We start from the raw sequence: 20784 nt of genomic DNA on the forward strand, positions 1-20784 counted from the left end.
GCGCATACTGTGGTATGTTTTAATAAAGGCTTTCTTTATATGCCCATTACAGAAGACCACAGCTGGAGTTCTGGAGGCAGTGCCGTTTTATTGGACATCTCAAAGCATGTCTCAACTCAGCAGCCCTGCTTCAACATGATGCAGTTCTCTAATAAGACGCTGGTCTAATTCAACGGGACAATTTTCTTCAGCGCATTATAGCAGAAATCTGCTGTGTGGCTTGTTTTTATGACACACTTTAAGACGGTTGCTGTGCTGTAGGTGGCCCTCATAACTTTCTGGGTTTGTAGAGGCACAGTATGAGGAAGAATAAATGAAAACACAGATTAATAACCCTCAAAACTGGAACATACAGAGGAGGCCTAGTTTTACTTCAAAGTGAAACATTCCATGTCAGTGCATTTCAAAGTCAAGCTGTCAAACATAGCAGTCATGGCCGGGTCATATTTCTCTCCAAAATTAAAAGAAAAAAGACATTTTAAATCACTTACCAATCTTAATGGTCGTAAAACATGCTTCATTTATTAATTCAAAATATTATGTATTATTTTTTCTTTCGCGTCAAATGCATCTGCACTGTAAAAAAAAAAAAATCATTTTTCGTATAAACACTTTAGCATCGTCATATTATTTTAATGACAACTTTTATTGTTATCCAAAAGTAAAACAAAATAATTGTTAAAGCTTGCATGCATGATGCTTATTTGTTGTACTGCTTTTAATTTAAATTTAAAAAAAAAAAAAAACATTATTTTTACTTTGAGAATTGATGAGAATGTAATCAATTATGTAAAAATGATAATAATAAATAAAAAACAGAAAAAGAAAATTATTAATCTTAACAGTCCTAAAATATGATTAATTTATTAATTCAAAATATGTTTTTTTTTCTTTTGATTTTGTGGTCAACTATGACCTGAACATGTTTAATGTTCATTTTGCCTAACTTTACCTTTTATTATAAATGCATCTGCACTGCAAAAAAAATAAAAAATATATAAAAATAATAAAATAAAATAAATAAATAAAATGTATATATTTTTCAAAGTTGTAAATAAAATAGCATTTTGAAATGGTATATTAAGTATGTTTTACAAGAAAATTCTATTTCAGTCTTCCTACTTCCAAATTTCATGTTTAATTCAATGTATTACAATGTAATTATTTGTGAAACTTACTATCAATTCCTAAATCCTACACCATTTTTTTTTCAGCGTGTTCTGCAACTGCGTTGTGTGCAGAATAAATATATAATTAAATAATTACATTTGGGTGAGAGATGACCTACAAACTGCTCCTTCAATCCTGTGATTAATCCCAGGATGTATTTCCAAGGTAGTTGATATCTAGAGCAAACAAGCAAACACGGTGGCCATGGCCAGCATCCAACACAGAACGCAAGCACGTTTCTTGGCCTGACTCAGAGGATCTGACAAAGATGAGAGGAGGATCTTATCCCCGGCCCTGACATGGATACGGAAAAAACAAAACAAGCTTGTTCTCTGCTTTTTCACTACCCAGAATACTCACAAACATGTAGTTCCTGTTGGTTGCCTGCAGCCCAGAGGGGGTCCATGTCCTTACTGCAAGTGTTATAACAAACTGTTATGAAAATGAGAGTAGCAGACCCTCGCTGTGTCCTCCCGGGAACTTTCCATGTCGACCACTCTGCTATTCAGCTCCGATCTGCTGCAACAGGAACATCATGGTGGTATTGCAAATTCAGATGAAGCAAGAACACTCCAAAGAACTGTTTCTATTTGAGTCCGGCTCTGTGAACTATGTCATCCATTAATCTCAGTTCTATTGCAGCCACCTGGTTTGCAGAGAGTTATGATTTTCATGACTTTCTCAAATTTTCCCTTGGCATTTGAAAGCAACAGGCAAACAAGTGCTCCCAATGGATTGTGCCTCAATTAAACTAAAATATAGCCATGAGAACCATTCCACTTAATGCTTTCTGGGAGTTTATGGTCACTCTAACTCATTAAAACCCCTGGTTTATCGAGTCCAAGCAGTCAGTCATTGATGCCCGTTCTGCTCTTTTGGTTACTGCAAATACCATTAGATTGGTTTTGACGTGCTATAGTCATACCCACATGGTATATGAACAAATTAATGAGGTTTTAACATGGAAAAACACAATGCTTAGATTTAATTTGTTGTATGACCATACTGCAGTGCGTAATGTTTCCCAGCTGTTCTGCTGGAGTCTCAGTGGAGCAGGAAAGGGTAATGGCCATGTTGGTTGGTCTGGTGGTTTTAGCTCTGGTTTGAGTTGTGGTCCTGTGGGATACTAAACAAAGACATTGAGAAAAATGGTTTATAGTTCAAAATCTTTGTTTTGTTTGATGTTAAAGGATGACAAATGGTACATACTGACTTCAATGGTATTTGACAGAAATAACAACTTAAAAGTATATTTAGTCATGTTTCTATAGGAATTCTGCATGCCTTTATGATATACTGTACTGTAAGTGTTGTCTTAATCTTTGATTTAGCCTTTTATTTTACTTAAGTGATGTGGACTTTGTGAACTAACTAAAAATCAAATAAATATGATGTGAATGAATGAATGAATGAATGAATGAAAAAGCAAATGAATAAAATGACTGGATAAATAAATATGAAAGTATATAATAAGTAAAATATAAATGAAAATAAATAATTAAATGAATTAATAAATAAATAAAAAGAATAAATGATTAAAATTAGTAAACAAAATAAATAAATAAAAGGCAGCAAAGAAATAAATAAATGCATTTCACTCACTCACTCACTCACTCACTCACTCACTCACTCACTCACTCACTCACTCACTCACTCACTCACCTCACCCAACCAACCAACCAGCCAGATAAATCAAATCCCATGGTCCTTAAACAGGACTTCTTCTTTTGCCCATTTTATAATGAACCAGGCAAAACAAGAGGTATCGGTCATGGGTAACACTTTACAAAAGGTTCCATTAACTAAAATTAGTTAACTACATTTGTTAACATTAACTAATCATGAAAAATACTTCTAAAGCATTTATTAATTTTAGTCTGTCAATTTCAGCATTTACTAATGCATTATTAAAATCAAAAGTTGTATCTATGAACCTGAGCTAACATGATCTAACAATGAACAGATGTAATATATTAACTAACGTTAACAAATATGATTAAATATTGTAACAAATGTATTGCTCATTGTTAGTTAAAGTCATCATGAAATCAAAATAGAAAATTCGTATTTTTTAATGGAATATGGTAGTGTTTATTATAAACAATTTATCCGTGCACTTCATAATTTTTTTTTTTAATTCATGTGCCCTCGTAATCTTTAATCAAAAACGTTAACCTCCCCTCCCCCTCAAAACGACTCATCTTCTTTTCCCGGTCACGAGCTATGGCGCAAGGGCGGAGCTAGTGATGTGAGGGGTAAACGCTGGGATAAACGACAGGGGGAAAAGCTGAAGCGGATGCTTCACTTTATAGCACTGACACCAGTCATGAGGGAGTATGTTACCCCTAAACATTGAAAAGATATTAGGATATTACGACAACATTACTCTTAGGACATCACAAACTAATTTTTTTCATGAATATGACTTAACCTGATGACGGTCGCGCTCAGTCATTCAGGCAGTCTCTCTCTCTCTCTCTCGCACGCACTGTTTAGGCATGTTTTGTGCCGTTGATCGTCGTCGTCATCCTTAGTAAATAAAACATTTATTCATGCTTGGGTGTCGGCTGTGAATCCACTGGAGAGAAATCCCCCACCACTAACACTCCATTTTGTTAGTAACGCCCCCGCTTCCAACGATCCAATCAATTCCCGAAGGACGAAATCAAGTCCCGCCCTCTCATTTCAGATGCCGTTTCACTGGGATATACGTCACAGTAGAGAAGAAAAGACAATCGCAACTTCCGTTTCATGCCGACTTTAATGTTAGTTAAAGGGATATACAGTATCGCCGTAAAACCTTCGTTCATCTTCGGAACACAAAGTCCATCACGACAGTACTTTGACACATGCGTGTGCATTCTTCTGCCTTGTAAACAGGACACAGCGCATCCGGGTTTTACGTCAGAACGCCGGTTCCAGCATCAGCAGCACCACGCGCATGTGTCATGGTACTCTCCTGAATGCGCATCCAAGACTGTCTCGTAGCTTCATAAAATTACAATTGAACCATTGATGTCACATGGACTATTCCAACGATGTTCTTACTACCTTTCTGGGCCTTTAAAATGTCAGTTGTGTTGCTGTCTATGCAGGGTCAGAAAGCTCTCGGATCAGTCAATGCATTAAACTATCCCTTTAATGCATTGACTGATGTTAACTAATGGGACCTTATTGTAAAATGTTATCCATTCATGTCATAGCACAAATGGAGTGAGACTTGTTGAAGTTTAATATTTAGGTTTAGGGGATTGCTCAAATCACCAAAAGCAGAACCAAGCAGGATAACTTATCCACCAGTCACAGCATGCTAAAACTCTAATCTTCAGAATTGGTCTGACATCTTTAATGACACAGCACAAAGCATTCAAGAGATCTGACTCAGCAGAAACAGAAATCCAGATGGGTATAAACTACATGTTTGAGAGAGCTCATGCTTTGCCGACTGTGGAAAAGTTTACAGAAAACCACTGCAATGTCCATAAATAGCACAACGGTGCAGAGATACCACATAAAGTACAATACAGCTGAAGTTTTTATGCAGAAATAAGGCAGTTGATATAAATATCATATTTATTGCTTTTTCTGAAATGTGCACGTGGATCTTGACTAAATCACCACGATAAATACATGTATAGCTCGTGATTGATTACGCTTCACCATTGTTATAAGTCTCTCATCTGTAGATGTTGCCGACACTGCACTTGTTTATGTCAGGTTGACCTTGTGCGTCAAACTCCCTCTGCAGTAGCTTCACCTCCTGACTGACTCCAAGGGCCCTCGCTGATTTGTGCAGGGGAGGAGAGAATCGGTTTAATAGGCGAAAGAGTAAAGAAAGCAAGAGGCTTAGAAGAAAGCTTTTCTTTGTGTTTGAGAGCATTTGGCCTCAATGATTCCCCATCCACCTCCTCCCCTCTGCCTCCTCTACAACTCAGCTCCTGACCACAGGGTCCACTGGGACACCAGCACTGTAATTCCATGCAAGTCAAACATGCTCAACTTCTGTTTCAATTTTGAGGCAAAGGTAAAAGCACCCCTCCCCCATGAAAAAGGCTTTGTTTGACAAGCATCTCTCTCGGTAAGTGAAAAGGGGGCACCAGGCTCGGCTGTCCATGTTTGTATCTTTTCAGTGGTTCATTTGTAATTCACTGCAGGGGGTTTGAGGCACATCTTGAAACCATGTCAGCAAAGATGTTATTAATTTAAGTGTGATGGGGTGAGTTATCGGGTGAATCTCACGGAAACCTGTCAGGAACATGTCCAGGTCACATTTCACCCCAAAATAAATAAATAATAAAAAAACTGAATAAATTGTAATGCAGGTCCACTGCTAAAATTCAGAGAACATGTGTCACTCACAACAAAAACTGTCCACAGAAAATCAGTCATTTGCAGTCAGCATCCGGTTAATTACAGGTCCACATACCACAGTCGTGACAGAATGGATAGAAGGAGGTATGAATCCATTACACTGCTCCTTAACTGCTCCAAACCCCGGTTCACTGTGTAAATAAATTTTGATTGTTTACTCAATGGTTAAGAGTTTGTTGCTGCACTTGCTGTATTCCAATCCATTGTGTTTAATATTTATTTTTGCATGTAGTAGATACATTTCATCTTAAATACTATAATTAGTAGTGCTTGCTATGTGTTCTATATCTTTTTTTTTTTTTAAGTGATCAGACTTGGCAGATGAAATGCTGGCAAAAAAAAAAAAAAGTCTCACACTGAAGGAGGAACCTGAACCATTTTTAGAGACTTGGGCAAGTGAGAGACCAACTGGAAAACACCCAGAACCTCCTAACAACCCCCTAGCAACATTCCAGAAATCACCCATGCAGAACTCCTTAGCAAACACATGGCAACCACCCACCACATCCTAAGACTGTGTACAGAAGTAGTCTACTATATGCAGCATTTGCTACCCATACACTGATCAATGGCAATATGAACTTTCTACTATCTGGCACTAGATCATGCTTAATTATTACAGATTACAGCCATTTCTAGCATATCTTTGCCTTGGCATTCATATGGAAATGAAAATAAAAAGTAGGAAGATCACAGGCCAAGATACACAAACTATAAGAAATGTGATGCCTGTCTGTGAAGATAAACATACATTTAGAATTTTTTACATATCAATAAAATGCTGTCAATACAGCTAAGGGAAATTGATTCAGAGATAGTTCATGATGTATTTTAGGTAACATTTTAAAATGCACTTTCTTTAGAGCTGAAAATCAGGGTTATCAGTTTGTGAGATCATTCACTGAACATTTTTACTTGACTATTTGACTAAAACAAGTCTCTTGAAGATACGATTTTTGCATACTTACAGCAAAATTCTATATTTATAAATGCACTTATTAAATCAACTCTGAGATTTGAACATTTTCTGCGAGAAATTATTTCATAAATTCACTAAAAGCTATTAATAAGAAATTCATCTTTTTCAAGTGTTATAGTCCAGTGCCGTAATTTTATCTTAATGTATGCTTTTCTGTTTAATTTTATTTAGTTAATGACTGTGGGTCTGATGGTCTGAATGAAGCTCTTTATCATTTCAAAGATTTAAGAAATCTTTGGAACTTGCAACGTAAAAGCAAAAATGTTTAAGCCAAAAAATAAACCACAACCTTAGGTACTCATATACTTCAAATGTGAAGCTTTATAAATATAAATGTTGATTTTTACTTTAAATGGTAAAAAATCCGTCTGGACCACTACAACATCCAGGTCCAAAAAACAGTGATCAAGCCAAATCGAAATAAACTAACCTGAATAAAGTAAACTAAACATTGCCGATGTTCCCCTGTGTAGTCTACCAAACATCCACCTATAGGAGTTTACGGCTGAGTTACATTGTTGTCAACAAGCTAATAAGTAACAAACAAGCCAACTGAATTGTGCAACTGGTATTTAACAGAAACAGTGAAGAAAACCTGTATTGCCCAACTTTTTAACTTAGTAATCAGAAGCTGATTCAACAAGTCATGACCTCTTCAAAAAAATGCTTTTAAATAAAGTAATTCCACATGCATGTCATCATCTGTCCTTTTCCCCCCACATTAAAATATGAAACAGTGTAGCTTTTGTCTAAAATACAGATGCTTACAATTGTCTCCTAAAATGAAATAATGCATACATTGCGTTAAAGGGGCCAAGAAGTGGTTGGAAAGTGTAACTGATAGCTAGGTTTAGCCTTTGTATCTATCAGCAGGTTTTCTATCCCAGTCCCTCAGTCACCACAGTGGACCCCCAGCTGAATGTAAACAGGACAGAGGTTCTGCTCCTTAAAAATGTCCAGACACAGACTTAGACTCATGCATTACTCTCCCATTTGTCCAAATCATTATCATCAAATGCATAAGAGATAAGGCAGTGTACACTGGATATAACTAAATCCTTGAAAGCTGTTGCAGTACCATCTACAGTACCATGCGACTAGTATAATAACTAACAAGGTGTTTCAATACAATAATTATCATCTTAACATCTTGTAATTTCAATTTCACTTATTTGAAAATGAGTAAGGTTACAAAATAAGGATGGAAATCATACCACTTAACAGTTTTGGCTCCATTAACAATTCTTTCAGTACTTCAAAGCAACTCATGAGTTTGTGGCTGATTTATTCAAAAGAACCAGCTCAAAAAGAGTAATTTGTGAATCAAACTACTGAGGCTGATTTTTTTTATGCTTTGTGCAACCAATGAGGACAACAAAATGAAAAATTACAGGTGGCTCTTCAACACCTACAGTATAGACCATTCTTCTATTACTGTTGAAGCTAAAAAGAAAAGCCATCTGTGAATAGTTAGGTCTGCTCACCTTGACGTGAAAAGACTAAGACTAAACATTGAAGGAAAAAATATACAGTTCCATCTCAAAGTTTCAAATGTGTTTGAAGAACTGTAGTACAAGTATTAGGCCACAGTGCCAACGCTTCAAGAAACTGGGTCAAAAAGGAGGCATATGCACTTTTTTGTCATCTATCTGCACTATATTATTTTTGAGTAGCCAACATATTTGATCACAAACTCTTGCTGTAAAGATGGCGCCGCTGATGGCTGCCGCGGTGTGGAGCTCTCCAGTTATTTTAAAGGGGGTCATATGATGCGATTTCAATTTTTCCTCTCTCTTTGAAGTGTTACAAGCTCTTGGTACATAAAGAAGATTTGTCAAGTTGCAAAGACTAAAGTCTCAAATCCAAAGAGATATTCTTTCTAAAAGTTAAGAGTCAACCACACCTACCTAAAACGGCTCGTTCTAACACGCCCCCACATGACTACGTCACAATGTGGGAAAATTTGCATAATGCCGCCCAAATGTTCTCATAAAGAAAGAAGGCATAACTTTTATTCTCTCTGTAGTAATGTTGTTGCCGCCGCCATGTCGTGAAGGCGCTGTGGGTTTCGTTGTGAAAGCGAAACTACTTTGTTTGGTCTTCCAAAAGAGGACGATATCTGCTTCGTCAAGCCTGGAGCTGATCCGTGCTGGTCGCTGAGGAAATACATCAACTTCACGCTGTGGATCGCCGGAATGGCTTTCACCGTGGACAAAGCGGAGTCCAGCCTGGGGTCGCCACATGTGGTTGCCGCAAGCCCACCTGCCACGTTTTTTATATTTAAAGAATTTGCCACTGGTGATTCAAACGCGAGTTTTGAGCAGTGTAGAGTAGCGTTTGTAGTTTGCAATTTCTCCGATCACAAATGCAGACATCGTTTTATGTTTACGGGGCGCGATGCGATGCAATGCAGTGCATAAAAAGACAGTATAAGTCATTATAATCCGTAATTATTTCCCCACTGGATGCAACAAATGCCTCGTTTATAATGGGTTTTAATGTTTTTGTGGCAAGGGTCATAACATTTCTGTCACACGCTTGAGGTATTCGGCCAATCACAACGCACTGGCTGCTGGCCAATCAGAGCACACCTCGCTTTTCAGACCGATGAGCTTTGTAAAAATCGACAAGTTTCAGAAAGGCGGGGCACAGAGGAGAAACAATAATGTACAGTATGTGGGAAATAATGTGTTTTTTGAACCTTAAACCGCATAAACAACATCGTTTTAGCAACATCATATGACCCCTTTAATGCTTTTGTTAGTTTTTCCTGTCTGTTGTTTTTCAAACACAATACGTTTTACCAGGGATGAACAGCTGAACATTCAGCAGTACACACTACACCATGGGACATGCTTCTACATCAACGAAAGGTGGTGTACAGATGTAACAGTGTTGAAGATGATGTTCTGTCCTGATCTAGAAGCGCTGTTCATCAACTGTAAGCCGTTCTCGCCGCGGGAGTTTTCCTCATTCATTCTCATAAGTGTCTACATTCCACCGTAAGATCACTAAACAGATCACAGACACAGAACAACAACACCCAGACTCTGTTACAATCATTCTTGGTGACTTTAATAAAGCAAATCTCTCCCGTGGTATTTTATTCACATATCTTTATTTTTTATTATCTGTGTGTTGTTGTTGTCTCATGTGTACTGGAAGCTTCTGTCACCAAAACAAATTCCGCGTATGTGCAAACATACTTGCCAATAAAGCTCTTTCTGATTCTGATTCTTTACAGATACAAAATGCATACAAACCAGTTAAAAGAACCTTTCAATTGGAACCTTTCAATTGCACAAAAGGTTCTTTACACTCGTAAAAAAATAAAGGTTCTAAAAGGTTGTTTTCCCAGAAATGCCACAGAATAACTATTTTTGGTTCCCCAAAGAATCGGTTCTTAAAAGAACCATGTGTTTTTTTTTCTTAGTATGAAGGAAATTTTAATAAGGAACCTTTTTCCACTATAAATAACCTTTTGTCCAATAGAAAGGTTCAATGGATGTTAAAGGTTCTTCATGGAACTGTAGATGCCAATAAAGAACCTTTATTTTTAAGAGTGCATAGTGGGAAAGCGTTCTTAAGATCGTCAAAATGTTCTTCATATTGAGGAAAATAGTTTTTTTTTTAACTGTTCCCGGAAAGTTTAATTGAGTAACCAAAAAATGGTCTATTGCATCACTGCAAAAAAACAAACAAACAAACAAAAAAAAACATTTTGCAATCTTTATTTTAAAGAGCGTGAGCCTGTCTGAACTAATATTTGAGAGGTTTCTCATGTTTGGAGAGAGATTCCTAAACTGCGCTCATTATGCAAGAAGAACTACTACTAAATAGACCTTCAGTAAACCAGCAGGGACACACCAAACAATTTTCACGTGCACAGGTCTGGAAACCAGACCCCCATCGCTTCCGGCCCTTAGCCGGACTCAAAGTTAATAATGCAGTCGTCCGTTTGATCCAAGTACAGGATAAAAGCTGGCAAAAAGCTTTGCTCACAGGGAGCCAATTCTCCACCTTAATTAGAAACACAGGAGAGCGACATCAGCGACATCACCCTTCAGCCTAACAACCACGTTGGGTGGTTGGCAGGTGATTGTAAACGAATTACTGTATATTTAAAACAAATCACACCTCTTCCTCTTACTGTCCCTCTTCTCCATGGAGGCAAAGGGTGGAAGAGATCTGGCATCCAAGACTGTTTCACATCGAGTCACGTGGTCTACAGACCTGAAAAGAGGCTTTGTCGACTTCCTCCAGCATTAAAGCAGATGTTTGGCTTGGGTTTGGACCAGAGTGGCAAAGTCATACAGTGGGAAACCGGAGGCAAGAATGCAGGGAAGAGAGTCACTCTATAATATGCAAACACTAAAAGTTAAAGGGGTTAACAGAGATCTACCAGATACAAGCTTTATCATCAACTTCTTCAAAACAGTTCTGAGTTGTTCATTGTTAAATGTTAGCACCATCAAAGCTCAGTTTTTGAGAACTGCCTTCAAACCAAGCTATCATTTTGCCTTCTTTCTCAAACGCCAGCTTAAACCTATGCTGTCTCCATGAGCTATTTTCCATTTAGTCTAAAATAAGAGCTCTGGCCCTAATCTAGAACAAAACCTTATCTGGTTTTATCAGCTAGTTTGGGCTTCATGCCAAAACTGGCACACAACTCCAGAAGGCTTTGCACTGGAGGCACCTCAGGGCTACGATTGGATCCAGATGGAGTTTCTGCTGCCTTGTGAAAACAAGCTGGCCTGCGATGGCCTTGATCTCCCACTACCATCAGCAAAGAGTAGTGTCCTAACTAGACAAGTGAAGATACACTCAAGTGATAACATGCCATTGCAACAAAGCAAAATAAAACTAAGAACAAAGAACATTTACATTTATTCATTTAGAAGATGCTTTTATCCGAAACAACTAGTAAGAAAATGAGTCGCTGAGTCAACCTTATTACATGGCTATTTACAAAAAATAAACAAATAAATGGATATAAAATACTAATCTGAGTTGAAGTTATTTTATTTTGTGAAAAGAAAGAGACTGTGATTTGAGAGACATGAAACTAGGGACAACCTTTAATTATACAGTTTAGAGTCAATCATTATACAAACATATTTGACTGCAGCAATAAGATTAACCAATCAGAATCCAGTATTCTACAGAGATTGTGTTCTGTTGCTCAAATTGAGATGCATAACCAGTTGTCTCTTTAAACTCCTTTCAGAGGTGACGAGGTTCACAGGAAGGACTTTACAAGGAAACCTGACACCCATTTTGACAAGCAAGTCCCACGAAAGAAACCATTAACCCTTAAAAACATTTACAGACTCAGCGGATGTTTTCTTTTGCCACTGATTCTTAAGTTGTGCAAGTGCACAAGATAAAAGGTCATATAGGCAAGTGAAACAAGGTAGAGAATTGTGGGACAGTTCCCTACAGCTGGGGCCGGATTCACAAAATGGTGACTTTTTGCTGAATTCTAAATTCAGTAACAACTCTTCACAAACAAATAGGGACCTCATTTTAAATTTTCTGTCCTATAATAATTACGACAATTTTTGGCAGCATTCAGCAGAGTCATATAGAGAACATGCTCACTCTCACAGTGCACACACAGATACAGGACACATTATCTTGAGAGAACACAAACAAAGCCTGCAATTTACTTCTTCTGAAAAAAATTAATAAGGTGGTCTAAGATATCTGCTTGCTTCTTAAAAAACATGTAACTTAGGAACTACAAAGAAATTATAGATACTTCTTGGAATTTATGTGAAGTTTTTTTTTTTTTTTACTTCTTAAGATTTTCAAGAATCTGGCCCCTGGTCTAAAAGCACAGAGGAATTGATTCTATTTTTACAATTCCAATCAAACAGTGACTCACAAATGTATCAATATGTGTAACCGGATCCACCTGCCATGAGTCCAAAACCGAAGTCGCTTCTCTGATGTTTTCATTATGACTGTGTTGTGACTGTATCAAGAATTATTCAGCTTAAAAAAAGGACTTAAATGACTAAACTTAAGAAATGAAAGAGTCATTAATTAGTTCTAAGAAGTTTTATAGGATGATCAATTGCGCAAATGGAACAGGATGATAATTCATTCTTGCTAAATATTTCTTCTGAAAATCACAACGTACATGTGATTGCAGACAGTATCAGAGTTTGGCGGGAAACTACGACTGCCAAACTTAATCATTAACAGCATTAAACATTAACATTGTACAATTTAGTGCCAGAAAGAGCACACTAACAAACACTACATGCAAATGACGTTTCCCCGTTTACGGATACCATAGGAATGAATACCACCTGTCGCAAAAAGTCTGTGACTTCTCTTATAAAACAGCATTTTTTTCGGTGCAAACTCTAAAAATAGTTCAATCCAAAACTATTGTTTAGTGTAAAACATGTTGAAGATTAGCCGATAGGCTGTTGATTTATTAAATGATAAGCTGTTTCCTCAAAAAAGCTGTTTATTCAGCGTAGTGAAGCCTCTCCTCCATTGACATGCATTCAAACAAAACGGCCTAATAAACAAAGTATCTGAATAATGCTGTGCTAGCTGACATAGCATTTAGCCTATATTACAGTAGCTTATAGAAACTATAAAATATATTTTCTGCGATAAAAAAAAATCAAAATAAATGTTTTTTAAAAGTGTACTATATGAACAAATCAAAAAAATTGCCATATAATGAAAATATAGGAAAAAATATTACAGAATAACAAAGTGATTGGTAATTGTCCAGCTGTGTATTTGATTTCTTAGCCAATTAAAAGTAAAAGATAAGAAAACCTGTTAATTAGATTTTTAGATTTAGATTAGATTTCTGCCCCCCTCACTTCTGAAATGATGGTTACGCCACTGCCAATACTGCCTCAAGCCAGGGATCACAATGAATGTGGTCACAAAGAAAACACAGTCCTTAACATTTCTTAACGTCTCAAGTCTCTTATGCATAACCAAGCTTCTTTTCTGATTTAAACTCAACATGAAAGCAAAACCTTCTTAACACATGTTCCTGGCTTATTGTTAATGATTCATTGTTGCATATAAAGGAAAAAATGTTTGTTTCATAATCTTTCTAAAAAAAAAAATAAAAAAAAAAGACTTTCTCTTTTGAATGACATCACACTTATTTTTCCACTTCACTCCAACCACCTGTATTGCCAACAATGTACTTTTTTTGTGTGTGCGTGTGTTCAATGAATCAATTTCTGATAGATAAAATCATCAGATTTTCCAAAGTCGCAAAAATAACTACATACAGTTGCTTTAAATGCGAATAATATAACAAATACAGACAATCAGAAAATTTTTTAAATTAATGCATTAAAATATGTAGTAGGTCTGTAATGTTCAAAGATCAACAAAAATGCCAGAACTATCCTTTAGGCTTGTTGTACCTTGCTTAAACACTAAACAGCCCAACTGTGATTTAATCTAAAGAGACCATGAGGCAGTTCTCTGAGCATGCATTAACTTCACCCTGGGTAACCACCAAAACACAGGCTCATGTTCATCAGGCCACAGCTGCTCCTTATTGACCAAAGCAGATCCAGCACTTCAGTTGGGTGACTGCTCCACTGCACCACTCATATATGATTTAATTTCCTCTATACTATAGACTGGCTGCCTACAACCTTGACAACAACACTTGGCAACCCCCAGTGAAACCCACAACTGACACTTCACACACGCACACCGGCACAGCATCATTCACCACAGCAAACCTTCACCAGGCCTGCACCTGCACTCATTAAGCTCGCTCACCTACACTCGCACCTCCGGAAAACATTTTCACATTTAAAACTGTCTACACCTCATTCATTTCACCACAGACACACACACACACACACACACAAAGGATAGTGAATGAACAATATGTGTTTTCCCCTTTTTTCACAGTTTAAAGGGAAGCAGCTATTTGTCATTTAGCAAATGGAATGAAAAAAATTATTTTAGTTGACAAAACATTTTTTATATTGATAAAAATGCTTAAACAAATTAAATTAATTCTATATAATATCAAGTATATGTGTATGTAGTGGGTTAATATAATATAATACCAATTTATTTCAGAAAAATAAACAAATTCAATTATTTATAAGTAATATATAGAAGTATATATAATGTATTATATATATTGTTTACATAGGGAATATAATATTATAATAGATTTGTTTTTTGCTAACGGCAAAAAATAAATAAAAAATACAAAACAATTTTGTTGTTATCAGACTATCTGCAAATTAAATGTCCTTTTTTCTAAGAAGAGAGAGAGTATATGTATCCATTTTATTTTTTATGATAATCCCACAAAGTCATTCAGGTCACAGCAGATTTTTCAAGCCTTACTGGGGCTGAATAACATGTTTTATTATCTTGGCTGCTTATCTGGAATAAGGCCTATCCAAAACACTCTGTTAGAATCGGATAGGCATCGCATTAGTTATTCTAGTCGGGATGGTTAAACCACTCCAAATGTTTGGCCTCCATCACAAGGACGCCCATTGGTGTGAGAATGACTGAGACCTTAAACACTGGAGCTTCTCTTTTGAGCAAATTAGTTTTAGGTCAGTCAGTGGTGTAAATGTGTCTAAATGTATTTCACACATACTGATCAGGTTCAAATATATTCATTAAGAAATGCTTCATTAAGCTCAGTTTGTGGAAGACCAGTAGATAAGTATGAACTGAAGAGCTGAGATAATGAACTGACTCGCATCCAACACTCCTAAAGATCAGTGTTTGCTTTGGGAAGTTTTGCTGGTTGCACATTCCAATTTCTGAACTTTGTCCAGATGGCAACTATCTTTATTCCATATCCAGAGTTTCTCGGAGTGTTTTTGTCTGGAAAAGTTGGCCCACGTTTGTTATTTAACTGAGGGGCAGTTACACCGCTCTGAATTTATCACTCACACCAAGAAAGATGTTTAGACTGGATGAATTCCCTTTCTTTTCATTGACAGACAGAATTTATTCTTTCTGAATGTTCAGATAAAGATGACTCAGAGAACTTCACATTAAACCCAAGTGATCTATTACATACATTACATTTCAAAACAGATGCAAAAATGTACAGTTTTTTCTAAGAATGAATTGTGCCTCATGATAGGATCGCGGCATTTATGCAAATGCACCAAATTCACTACAAAAGTCATGCAAATGAGGTAACAAACAAAACAAAAAAAAAGGCAAAACCCTCATGCTATTGGATTTTTTTTTTCAGATTTTAGTTTTAGTTAAAGCCGCAGTCTGTAAGTTTTGCCTCTTTGTCGCCATCTCTGTTTGAATACCTGGAATTGCAGCTGTGTGCGGAATTATCTAGCTTGCGTGGGTTGTGAGTCGGCTCGGCTCCAGCGCGGATGTTCTAAAGAGTATGTGTGGCAGTCAGTCACCGCACCAGTGTGGATATTTACTGTACTTCGCAATCACAGATTCTAGCCTACATCTTGGAATATGACCCAAATGAGAATGTTCACCGTATATTGCCATCTGAACAAGTAAGTAACAAGTCTGCCACGTTTGTTCTGACCAACTGAGGAAAAAAGCATTACCATAAATCTCGCTACTAATGGTGATTAAATCTAAAGAGCGGTTAGCTCATATCACATCAAACAGTTCAAATTATTATTATTGTTATACTTTATTCTCAGATTATTAATGTTAACAACATCAGCATTGGTGACTATGAGTATAGTATGTATTAGCGTGTAGATTTCAATTTCTGCACAATGTAATCTAATTGTCATACTCTTCGTATTTCATATTAAGAAATTCTTTTAACCCAAAAAGTAAATTATGCTCCCTTCGAACTGGTTTTCTTTAAAATACAAATCTTGTGTAATCCCAGGCTATCTGTAATCAGAAGCACATTTATAACTGGAATATAATTTAATTTCATTCACATGTGTTTCATAAACACATAATCCTTTATGGATTACAATCCGCCATCAAAATGATACATTTAATTATTCTGGCTGCTGTGAGAAAAGGCTATAAACGATCAGTCACCTGAAGGATCCTCACATGTGATAGCCTAGTAGCCGGGACAACTTCTTTATGTTTACAGAGGTGACGTAATGACGCAGTGCCATGCTCGAATTTCCCGTGAAAACCTACCTGTACCACTCAAATCAGAAAACATTATTATAAGCTAACCGTTGTGAATTGGGCTAAAGTAAAGCGATAGTTTTGAACACTGGCTGGTTATGTACTTGAAAATGATCCAAAAAATGATCCAAAATATTGATTTTGGATCATTTTTAACCAAAAAAAAAGTTACAGACTGCAGCTTTAACAACACCACCATCATAAGGGCCTTTCCACCGCTTTAGCTCCAGAACTAAATGTACAGTACTAAAGTACTGGGACGATTTTGCGTGGACTATTTCCCAGTACCATTTAAAGGGTTGCATTCGCACCAAGAGTGTGTACTAAGAAGTGACGTAAGCCGGTCGACAGCATCGTCATTTGTGCGCGGCGTTCAACAACAGAAACAAAGAAGAACAACATTAACAACAGGAGGATGGAGGACGCTGTGATCGGAGCTGTGTTTTTGTTGTGTCTCGCGGGTTTCATAATAATGGACATGGAAAGTCGACGTATACGTAAAGCGATTGAAAGAACGGAAAGGAGGACTAAGAATCTCGAACGACAACTGGCAGTGCTACATTTGCTACAAGTGCCTGCACTTCAGCGTCCGTCCATCTATCGCTGTTCTCCATACTTGCAAAATAAGTTGACACAATGTTTACAGTATGTTTACACGGCGTTTTAAATCATGGTGGGTGAGAGCGTTTGGCCAATCAATGTCTACTTACATCACGATTAGTACCAGTTGTGCTGGGTAGACCCTGCTCTGGAGTAGGAGCTAATTTGGTTCTCGAAAAAGGCAGTCCAGCACTAAAAACGCACCCAGTTCCGGCGGTGCGAAAATGCCAAAAAGTGGGTAGTTCCACAATTAGTTCTGGTACTATGAAAAGGTTCCCGTGGTGCGAAAGGCCCTATTCACTGTAAAAAAATATATATATATGCCGTTAAATTTATGGTATAAAAAAATGATACTTAACTTAAATTTTTTGATAGTGTAGTGCATTTTTCTGTAAAATATTACACGTTTACACTGTATACATAATTTTTTCACTTTCAAGGCTGAACATGATACATAAGGTGCTGACAAATCCTATATGCTATCCTATAATATCTCCGTGTCATTGAGCGGCAGCAACATGAAAGCTGACAGATTCGTGCCAAAAACTCATCCCCATCCCCCTGCCCTTTGTCATTCAACGACACTCACCATCCCACCGATGTAACATGGGCGCCTGGAACATTAGCCTGAAATGCTGTCACATTCCCAGCTGTCATCAGGCCTGGCTAATAGCACAAGCATGCCAGCGCTATAATTCAGAGAGGAGGATTAGCTACACAACATGTTTCAGCTCAACGGTGGGCCCAAGCCGCAATCAGAGGGCCTTCGTATTTATGTGCGCTTACACTGGCGTCTCTAAAGTACGGTGAAGAGTGCTAAGCCAGAACAGAGGGGGCCGCTATGTGTCGAGGGGGCCAGGCTCTAGCAAATGTCCTGCCAAGGTATGCTTAAATTCCAGCATGAAGCAGGACTTGTGTGGTTTCTTCTCTGGCAAGAGAGCGTAATTTTCTGGTTTCTTTCGCTCTTCTTTTTTCAAAGGTTTATGAATGTGGATTTATAGTAGTTGGAGCTCAGAACGGTTAAGGACACCACAGTCTGGATTAATATCACTTGGGAAAATCGCTTGCTCTTGATGATCTCACCTCATCTTCTTTCAAAGCATGTTGTGACGATGGTGTAACCTCGTGTTGATGCTCGTTTTAGTGCAAATGACAGAAATAGAAAAGAAACGCCTAACCTAGATTGAAAAAGTTGAAAGTAGTGCACAAGATATTATAAATATTCCATCACTATCTTAATCAGTCAATTTTTGCCTCAAGGGGGCTGTTGAATAAACATTGCATTTATGCAATGAATGTGACTTTGTTGCCAAGGAGCGCCTGGAATGTTTTTGTTACCTCAAATTAAATCTGTCGAGCAATGGTGGATGCATTTCATTTCTTCAGATAATAGATCTATATTTTTCATATTTTATTTTTTACAGCTCTGTTCAGCAAGCACTGGCTGTAACTGCAAAACAAGGACCACATCTAGAGAATATAAACTATTCTAACAATAAGCATACTTAGAGTGATTATAACAGATTAAACAAATATTGGATTCCTTTCTAACGGTGCCAGTGCTAATGTTTAAATGGCAAACATTGCTCCTATGCACTGCTTCACTACACAAGCACTGAATATTATTATTATTATCATTATTTTATAGGGATTATATAAGGTCAGAGAACTGAAATTTTGACATTTTGTTTTTAGTTTTAGTTTTTTTCTGTCATAAAGAACGCCAAATATTCATGTAACTTGATAATGATACCTTCGCATAGCATGGTTATTATAGTTAACTAAAACAATAAAAATTCCATTATTTGAAATATAATAAATGTTAACTCATAAAACAAAAAGATGAAAAAAAAACCAAAAAACATTTGATTTCAGTTCTCCTCAAGTTCTGCAACATTTCTCATTTGCATTTAGTTTAACTTGATTTAAAAAACTAAAAAGAAAATATGAAAGAAAAAAAAAGTAGACACATAGCATTTAAAAAATAATAACAAATATATACAACAAAATGACTAAAACTCCCAAAAGTTTAATGGGGAAAAAAATGCAAAATTCAAAAATGAATAAAAACTATAAAGTATACTAAGATAACACTGCTGCATACACTTTATTCTTATGAAAGTCTTTCATTAAGTAACACACTTTGCCCTTGGACTGACTATTGTATAAATCAATAAATAATGAAATAATACATAAATGCCAATTTGCAGCAAGTTTGGTTAGATATTCTCAACTGTCAAAATCAGTGCTAAATCAATGAACAATAACATATAACTAACCATATAATCATGCATAAATGGCAAAATAAATAAATGTCAACATGGACAGGTTGCATGGCATGCCCTCATCCTTGAAAACGAAGAACAAATCTGCACAAAGTAAAAGAAAATCTGACCACGCCTACACAAAATATGGGTTCACGTCAGCAAGGATAAACATGGTTTAAGCTGACCACAATATGGTGAATTATTGTCTGCTGAGAGCACTAAAATCTCAGTTTAGAAAGAGTTCAGTTTTGGTTTTTAAACAGACATTTAGAAAAATGAAATGTTCTTAGTCTGTGATGGTAATAATTTTGCACACTATTGGGGCTTTTCATAAATTAATTTTTTATTTTTTTGATTTTGTAAGTTTTTGACTGGTGAGACAACCCAAAAATTGTGCTAAATGTAAAAACATAAATGCAAGTAACTGTATTATCATGCACGGATGGCAAAAAAATTAAATAGGCTTCATGTATTTTACAATTACAAAAAAATTGCAAGTAACGCATTAAATTATATATGAAATAGAAATGAAGTAGAAAGACTGAAATTGTATTTTCTTGTTAAACATACTCCAATAATCTTTGTTTTACCGTGTTTTCACAATGTTGCCATGTAACAATAATGAGATCTCATCATAGTGATATTTCAACTACAAATCAACCAAACAAATGTTTTACCTATAAGAGACCTATAAAACGGTTTTGGCATGAGACTTCAGACTGTTTTTGTTGGCACAGACGCTCACAGTTTTACAGAAAAAACTTTATTCCTGCCCTGAATCAGATATCAAACTTATCCAGTCTGTCATGCTTTACAACATTCTCCTAAACAGGCTGTATGATTTGACATATCATGCATGTCTGTAGCAAGACGAGTTACAGGCCAAGCACAGAGTCATGCAATGTTTGGCCGAACACATTGAGTACAGCATATTGCATTCAAAATACTTCTCAAACTGAGCGGGTCCAGCAAATGGCCTTTTAATACTACAAAAACTCCTCAAACACACCCCTGAGAATGAGGGAGTGAAAAATCATCCAAAGAGGAAATAAATGACTCATCGCTTTGATCCATTTCATAAGTCCCTATGGGAGGGTTAGCTTGATTCAGACCCTACTTCATTCCAATCTCTTTAAAAACGATCCCTCCGCCACCACTCATCACTAAACTGCCCCAACCAAATGCAAAACCACAGTTTCTGACTTAATTCAACATTGCCCCCCAGTAAAAACCAAGGCACGGGCAGCCAGCCTGGAACAAAGTTTCACAACA

The sequence above is a fragment of the Sinocyclocheilus grahami genome, unplaced genomic scaffold, assembly GCF_001515645.1.
Source record: "Sinocyclocheilus grahami isolate Dianchi unplaced genomic scaffold, SAMN03320097.WGS_v1.1 scaffold118.1, whole genome shotgun sequence".
Lineage (NCBI taxonomy): Eukaryota > Metazoa > Chordata > Actinopteri > Cypriniformes > Cyprinidae > Sinocyclocheilus > Sinocyclocheilus grahami.